The sequence below is a fragment of the Schistosoma mansoni genome, chromosome 1 (genome assembly GCF_000237925.1).
Source record: "Schistosoma mansoni strain Puerto Rico chromosome 1, complete genome".
Lineage (NCBI taxonomy): Eukaryota > Metazoa > Platyhelminthes > Trematoda > Strigeidida > Schistosomatidae > Schistosoma > Schistosoma mansoni.
The window spans coordinates 11,309,831-11,316,802 of NC_031495.1; positions in this window are offsets into that span (position 1 = coordinate 11,309,831).

A 6,972-nucleotide genomic window follows, 5' to 3' on the forward strand; every position below is an offset into this window, starting at 1 on the left:
GTAAATTATACACCAGTAAGCAGTAGGTAAATTAAGTGTATTTTATTCTGACTGTCAGACTATATAACTATTGACGTTAGTCACGTCCAGTAAATCCCCCCCCGAAGAAAAACAATATCAAATCTTGTTTTAGCAAGCAAAAACCTCACCCTTATCGTTATTCATAGAACATTTAAAAATGACAGAATTTATGTTAAATTTAATAAGATGATATAACAGTAATAACAATAGGGTTTGGGATTTAACCTATTCGACTAGAAGAAGTAAGAAGACTTCATTGAAGAACTGGACATTATTGTACTTGTGTCTTGCGGTCTAGTGATATCACCTGATTGTTAAAACCGAAATAGGTAAAACAGGATTTGAATATGTAATTTAATGACACAAAGTTTGATACTCTAACAATTGAGTCATAAATCCATGAAGAACTAGGCTATTCGAATTTCAAGACAATGAGAATAGTAGGCGAATATAACTGGAAATGTATGAATGATATATGATAAGTGGATTTATTTCTATGATAATATGACTGTGAATCACGTTCACTATGCTGTTGGATATAATGTTAAACTCCTGTCCACGACAACAAAGTAAGTGTAATACTCTTTGAAATTATAAGCTCAAAAAACGCAGTAGTAGCTCAGTAGTATTTAGTTATCTTGCTTTTTTTTCTCTCCATAAAATGAACTAGCTTAACCAAATATCGATCTAAGATAATTAAGATGTGTCAAAATTCCGTTATTTCTATCTAACTATTCACCTTCTCTCATTCAAAAAACTGAACATACAGTACTAGCTATAAAAACAATTATATTTACTTCCTATTTATAAAGATTGAGTACTTTGGGATTTATTTCAAGCATGTTTCTTAATGTTATCGAGCCATAAAGTATGAGTGTAAGGAGCTATGGTCGAATCAAGTAAAACTTGGTTTTTAATACTATGTCTGTTTTTGAAATGTAAATATTATAATTCAGTACAAATTATGGAGTAAATGAAAGAGAAAACAAATCACAAACAGTTATAGGAGGTGCAAATAACCTGAAACAGTCAAACTTATGAAACAGCTACAAGTTCTATTGACTAGCAGCTAAGTCGAAAACGGGCCATTCCTAGGTCACAGTGAGTTCGAATGGTAGGAGTTCAAGTGATTGTTATTGATAAGTTTAGTTATGAACTGTAACTAACGTGGGTTTGCTAAAAACGTCAGAAAGTTACGCGACCGTGAATATGTAATACGTCTGTCTCTGAATGTTCAATATGCGTACGGTATCAAACATTTTCGGGCATTTTGCAGTTCATTCAGTACATGGTATGTATTGCATATAAGAGCATAGTTCCCATTGAGAATTTCATTTCAATATCTTACTTTCAGTTTAGTTGCTTTTTTCACCCAATAATTTGGGATTCGCTAAGGTGGTGTTCACAATAGAAATGTAGATAACTTTAGACCATTAAGATGAAGTGCCTAGTAAAAATTGCACTGTTATGTGCAGCACTGACTCAATAAACGGATTGGAAAAATGCTTGAAAATGCTAGATAGTACATTTTTATTGGACATTGCAAATAAAGCTGGATGAGCAAGTTTACTGGAAAGTTTTGTTACTAACCGAATGTGCCAGTGTCATAAAGAATGACAGTAAAAAAAAGAGCATATAGTGCTAGAAATGAACTCTTTACGCGTATACATTTACAGTTATACTGATTAATGTTGATAGAGGTATTTTAAATCATTAGCTGTCAATGATCCATTCCAAAGATTACTTTCAATTTTAATTCGTCGATAGATTACGATAAATATAAAATGTCAGTGTGAAACTATTATCTTTAAGAAGATGAAATCTAATAAAACAGGGCAACTGTATCAAAAATTAAAATGGGCGATAAAGATTTGGAAAAAACCACGTTAAGAGAAAATATTATTGAAAGTTTTTTCAGGGGTACAGTGTAGTAACAGTAGTAACAATGATAACAACCACCATAAAGAGAAAATCATTTCCCGTGAACATGCACATGAGAAATACATTCAAGCAGATGAGAAACCAAAAGACAAGGGAAAGCGAATCCATCAATAACTGTGAAGAATCAGATTAAAACAAACCAACTATTAATATTAAAATTTAACATAGATGACTTGAGATTGGCAGTGGAACCTAGGACGTGCGTCTCGGTATTATTTGGGATTTATCAGCTGAATGTACGTACATCCCAGTTTTTATATTCACATTTGGACTCCAATCCACAGTATTTTGCCTTAAATTCCAATGCGTTATGCACCAAGTTACTGGTTTCAGATAGTCATTAGCTTATTCAACGGGTATGATGTTTATGTCACTACTAGTAAGAGTTTGAATCCTCACATTGTTGAAATTCAGGGCTGAATCTAATGTTAGAATCCTACAAGTCATTAAACTATTTGAATTACGTGTCTGGTAAACTTTGAATTTAGGTTTACAAATCCAAAAAAACCATATAACAGTTGAAGGTGTAAATTAAAACAGAATACTATCGTAAATACGCACCAAGTGAACTTATCTATCTTATTATTACTTCACACTTGTAAGGTTACACACTTGGGAAAAAGGACAAAACAATGATATTATTAATATTTTTTTCGTGAATGAGAAGATATGAACAAACTCATTTTTCATAAAATTGGTACGCATTACATATACATATATATGCAGTTCTTGTATGATATGATATCAATCAATAAAATAAGGTAGTATATAGAGAGAACGAAAACAAAATGATAATAGTAATATAAGGGTAGCGGCAAACCCAACCGACGTTAGACATATATTATTAATAATGACAAGTAAAGATTACGGATAAATAAAAGGTAAGAATGAACAAGAGATCAATACTTAATATAATTGGTTGAATGACCAAACGGAATATTTGACGTTAGGTAGTAGACTGGAAACTATGAATCTAATTTTCGTTCTGACTATCACTTCTCGATAAAGATGCATGCAGTTTTCAGGGGACTAATGTCATCTAGTGGATTCGAACCTAGATCACCCAGTCTCACAGTCTGAGACATCACCACTAAGCTATTGGGGCTCAGACTAACCTTATAACAAAACATAATGCATTTAATATCAGGTCATTTAAACTTGTGATCAGATTGAAGTTTGATCAATCGAATTCGATTAGCACTGTAGACTAGGCAAACATGAAACTAGTCACTATTCAATGACCAATCAATGTAAAAAGTCACATCACTATTTTTAAATGAGCATGATGATGAAAATGAAAGGAATTTCGATTATATGGATACAAAAGTTTTCATACATTGAGAAATTTACTGGAATTTGTTTATTTTTTCACATCGATTATGTTATGTTCTAGAATTACATTTAAACTGAGAAAAGTATCTAAGATGGAGCCCCCAAATGCCCTGGTACGGCCGAGAGTGGGAGAGTCCGCTCTCCCTCTCGAAATGCTCTCAAATGGTCACGCGCATACAGCCTCTGCCAGAGAAGTCCTACTCACTGCTTTCTCGTGGCGGGGGTGTTGTTTACGAAATTGAGAGGACGAAAAGCGAATGTCCGGTTCTTTAACCGGGTTGGTGGACACAGATAGTCCACCTAGGGGAGTTGGTAAACCCTCATTCCAAACCAATGGTGCACATGGGATCCAGTATCCTGAGGGAACAAATGGCATATGAATCAATCGTTGGTCATTGGCTACCATAGGACTGCATCTCCTTACGATGCTCCACTGACTTGTGGATCAGATCTTTAGGTCAAAGGCTCCGGGTGTGCCCCCCCCCTAAGAAAACCACCTGCTTCGGTTTGGGCACCCGGGCGGTACCACAGTCCTTACAAATCAAATGAGATTTGTGTGGCGCATATGTATTTGGTGCCCCCTTGTACCAATATTTATGTGTTTAAATAAATAATAAATAATCTAAGAAGGACGACAAACAAGTTAACGGTAATTGGATAGTCAGTACATTTGTTAACAAGTTCTTAGTGGAATACTTACTTGAAGAGTGTTGAAGATGATAGTAGATATTAGAAATATTAGTGAATAATAACCAACAATCTCAAAAATCAACTTTAACCTCGATAAAAGTGGGCTATTGTACTGATCACCTATTTCTGAAACTCATTTAAAAAATCAAAACCTCATACTCAAGTTTGTTAAGTAAATGATGTAGAAAACTTGTTACTATATGAGTAAATTAGCACATATCGTTAAGTAAATGATGAATGCATTGAAACAAAGTGGACTGATAACTCCTAATAAATAAATAAATATCCTTTATGACACATGCCAATACACATAAATCTGTAATCAATAGTTTAAAAGATGAAGTAAAACGCTACGAAACTTTCTCGGAACATATAACGAGTGCTTTTCGTCTAATCCTTTAAAGTTGTAATTTTTCTACATCAAATCTTCATTTTTTCAAGATGAAAACAGATTTTAACATTGAACTCTGTTATCAAAAGTCATTACCATGTTGGATAAGTAGGCTGATTTCACTAAAATTTTCAAAACTTATCAAACGAATATAGACGGAGAAAAAATATGAATCTGGGTATTTGCTCGTAGAACATGGGATCGTGGATGTGCACTGCCGAGGGGTCCCACAATAGGACGAAACGGCCGTCCAGTGCTTCCAGGTTTCCCAGGGTAGTCTAGCTTCAATTGACTCATGAATCCAACTATAAAATTACTAAAATCTCCACAAAACCCCTAGTGATAATAAAGTAAATAGTAAATTCTTATATCATAATGGATTTTTTTTACTCGAACCATTAGTATATTGGCTTTATTATATAATAACATGTGATCATCATGTCTGCCCAAATATTCTAACATCCTCATAGATTTTTTCCTAATAAATGGATTTCATTTGAAACCATTTCTAGTATTGTCGCATTGAGACATTAATCGTATAATAATACATACAAATACAGTGTCATTTTGTATCGTTAATAAACCATCATAACTAACATCCGCATTACTAATTAAGATCATGAATACTTCATTCAACACCTGAGGTGTCTAATAAAATAAACAACATATAACTAGAAGACATTTTAACAATTTTCTATTGTAGTCAGCTCTTACATGTGTCTTACATCTGAATAGAGTGAGTAAAATGTTTGGATGATGGAGAAAAAAAGTTTTAGTTTCAAGTCTGAAAACTAACAAAACTAACGGTTGACTGCACATGTGCAAAAGACGTCTGTCCACAATCTATCTGAATGTAAATGTATGTATGGAGAGAATTAATATACTATTAGAATGTGACTACAGAAAGGAGGGGGGAGTTAACAATATGAACAAAAGACGAACGAGAACCGACACTACTTTCTAGCTGAGTAATTCATGTGCACAAAAATCGTAAGAAAAGAAATTGTTCATACAAGTTCATTTGCTATCTAGTCATAGTGTGTTATAAAAATTTGCATTTTCTAATTAAGTAGATCCAAATAACTCATCATAACTATTTTAATTGAAAAAAAAGCAACTCTAGATCAATAATGTTTCAACTTAATTAAACCAGTTGTGAGGTAATGTCATGTTAAAATAGAACTACATTACTTTGTTCTTTAAATTCTCCTATCCCAAGTTTAGTAGTGTATACTTCTTGAAAAGACTTTTGATGTTGCGATTTCAGCAACAGAAAAAAATGGATTTATGAACCCGAATAACTGGTCTTTATAAAAAATAAAAAGTAAAATTCTTGAGTTTTTTAGTGTATATTGCGGATTGACTTTAGTTAGATAACTAGTGGTCGAAACCAGGAAACAGTAGATTTCTGTTTCGTCCTACTGAGTGGTCTAAATTTTAAGCGCTGCCCGTGAGTCCTAAATGTACCATGTTCGATTTTCAATGAGGTTGTGGATACGTACTGATGGGAATTTCCATATTTGGACGAAAAAGATGCCCCGTGCTTGTTGGTTTTCCTAATTGGTTGTCTAACTAAGATCAATCCATGATGTAAACTATGAAAGTGAGAATTGTTATACCAGGCGGGAAAATGATTGGATCACCTCTGTTAATATTCAATTATCCTTTTCATTTAATCATCAATCTGGCAGAAATGTTAAGGTAATTATCAAAAAACGATAATATCAATCAAATGTATCCGACGACTGCAGTATGAGAAGTTGTACTATGAAATAATGATAGAAAGACGTTGAAATATAGACAAGTTTTAACAGTCAACTAACCTAAATACATAAATTACTGTTGTTTATTTCATAATTCAATACATTTCTTACGGTGATGATGGTTGTAATTATGAACCTAAATACACATTATTTTATCGATGAATGATAAGTATTGAATGAACCAATGACACTAAATCAAAGATCAACTCATTATCCCAAATTCTAAGTTATAATTATTACTACTATTATCATTATTATTACAAATGAAACACCATTATCTACACGAATGTACTGTACAAGTTCACACTTGACGATAAATAAACTTTTATAGTCAGTCAGTCAGTCAGCTACAACGTAGGACTAGGCACATATATGCATCGGTCCAAGTTGCCATACCTCGTTAGTACAACAGGATAAACACCGAATTCATAGTAGTTAATTTAGTGGTGTGAATATATAAACTTCTATAATAAATATTATGAGAGATACATTTATTCAAGTCGCTTGTATTTACTCATCATACCCATATTGTAAATACTGAAAAATTGTATTTATCTTGTACATTTATCGTCTATGAAACTATCATATCTTAACTATTCCAATATAAGATCTCATCTAAAAAAAACTGTCTAATTATCCGTATGAAATTTCATCAAGATTAAACTTATATAGTTGAGATCATGAGTCAATTGAAGCTAGACCATTATGGAAAACCTGGAAGCACTGGACGGCCGTTTTGTCCTATTGTGGGACTCCTCAGCTGTGCGCATTCACGAGCCTGCCTCACGATATTCGAACCCAGGACCTACTAGTCTCGCGCCAGAGCACTTAACC